At 43.1% G+C, this 1,837-nt stretch overlaps 1 protein-coding gene across 1 annotated transcript in view; it reads right to left on the bottom strand.

The window, feature by feature from the left end:
* The window catches only part of cap2 (cyclase associated actin cytoskeleton regulatory protein 2), a 20,604-nt gene extending 19,433 nt beyond the window's left edge, over nucleotides 1–1,171 (bottom strand). Inside the window, exon 1 of the mRNA XM_035681944.1 lies at nucleotides 890–1,171. The gene's annotated coding sequence lies outside the window, so the exon portion shown is untranslated. The remainder of the gene's footprint in view (nucleotides 1–889) is intronic.
* Nucleotides 1,172–1,837: the final 666 nt, after the last annotated feature.

Genomic DNA, 1,837 nt, shown 5'->3' with positions numbered 1-1,837 from the left:
ACAGCTGAAAGTCGGAATCATCGTTTAATGTAACGGAAATAAAAACGTAAGTCATACAGTTATTATATTTATATAGATGATCTACTGAATATACTTAATTAATAGTCAATGAAAAAGCTATGAAGTCAATGTAATATGGACCTAATGATTGACGTGTGAATGTGTTTATAGGCTTATAAGAGGCAGTGTGATAAAAAAGAAATCTAAAGATGATAAAACAATGTCACCCTAAGGTCCATTTAGGACTGGCTCTGGAGCTTTCTATCGTATCACATGATCTTCATCAGCAGATTTCAGTATATTTTCATTTTTTCCTGACCATATTGTTTTTAAAGTTTAGTTAAAAGTAACATTTAAGTCTAAGACAAAAGCTACCAAATGGACCTTCAGGTGACAACTGAAGTTTGGTTAAAAAATGTGAAACAAATGTATAATCTATAATCTATAATCTATAATCAATAGCACTGATAGTGTTTGACCCTCACACTGTCTGATTCCAGGTGCTCATCGGGCACCCAAAGGCCAAAGATGATCACGCTTCATAATAAAAGATGACATTGCACTGGCACGCTGACAGCACTTTACACCGCCCCTCAAATCTGATGCCTCATGGTCCGTGAGCCACAATATCCCCGTTATATATCACACAATATCACTCTTACTCCAGCAGACAGACAAGAACAAATCGGTACAGAAATCACTACAGTGTGGCTCATGGCGCACAGGAAGCAGGTGAAGATGACTCTGGACATATTTCTGCGCACACACATCTCTTTTCGGACCCCCCCACACTGCAGGACGGTATCCCCTCCGCCCCCCCACCACCCACCCCGAAAATGAACCAAACATGAAAGTTCATTTATAACCCGTGAGTTCAGAAAATCTTACTCCTCCCTCTGGTCCGCGGTGTATTTCTGCAGGGATGTTTTGTTGGGATTTGTCAGTATCCTCTTCGATTCGTGGCTGTGCGCTCCGGTCTCCTCCTGCCTCCCTGCACAGTCACTCAGCTGCGCGCAGGACCGACACTCTTCCGGGATGTCCTAATTAAGCAACACGGTGAACCTGAGAGCCACACAGCACTGCACAGACCGGGACCGGTGACTCAGTGCCGCAGTATCTCCTCTGGGGCGGACGGGCAGTTACCTCGCAGGCAACATGGCAGCCTCACAAAGAGCCCTGCTATAAATAAACGAGTGCTTGAGGCAATGTCTGCGCGGGTCTCTCCTGAGGGGACTGGACCTGAACTTGCAAGGGGGAGTCATCATCATAACCGAGTCCATGGGAGTGAACTCAGGTCAGGGTTTGACCCCCCTATAACTAATATATATATGACTTAAATCCCCCTTCTCCAAATATTGCCCCCTGAACATGAGAGCTGCATATTTGATACAGCCTTGGAAAGAGTCGCTGGTTCTAATAAGTGAACAGGTAATTCAATATGAGCTCATCAATAAGGTTTAAAGGACCACTCATCCGGTTTAGTGCCGCACGTTATTAAACGTTCAGGGACTTGAGATAGACAGATTTTGGAATATTTTTTCACGATTGGTGGCAGCAGCAGGTTTGAGAATATTTTCACATTATAGTTTCCCATTTGGCTCCAAAAACATTAGATCCTACCCATAATGCAACATGATTGTATATATGCTGCATTCAAACAGTTGAATGAGAGGGAAGAGAACCTATAATGTTATTCTGAGTCGGGAGTGTTTAAGCATCGTTTTCAATGTCTTATAGTCACAATGATAGTTCGGGCATTTCTATGTATTTAGTCCATAACTGTAAGGAAATGAGACAAGAGTTCATGTTTGGCATCTTAACCGACCTCAACCTGCTG

The sequence above is a fragment of the Morone saxatilis genome, unplaced genomic scaffold, assembly GCF_004916995.1.
Source record: "Morone saxatilis isolate NCDOM2014 unplaced genomic scaffold, NCSU_SB_2.0 Contig9, whole genome shotgun sequence".
In the NCBI taxonomy this organism is placed as follows: domain Eukaryota; kingdom Metazoa; phylum Chordata; class Actinopteri; family Moronidae; genus Morone; species Morone saxatilis.
The sequence above is the reverse complement of the archived record's forward strand: the minus strand, read 5'-3'. Positions and strand labels throughout refer to the sequence as shown.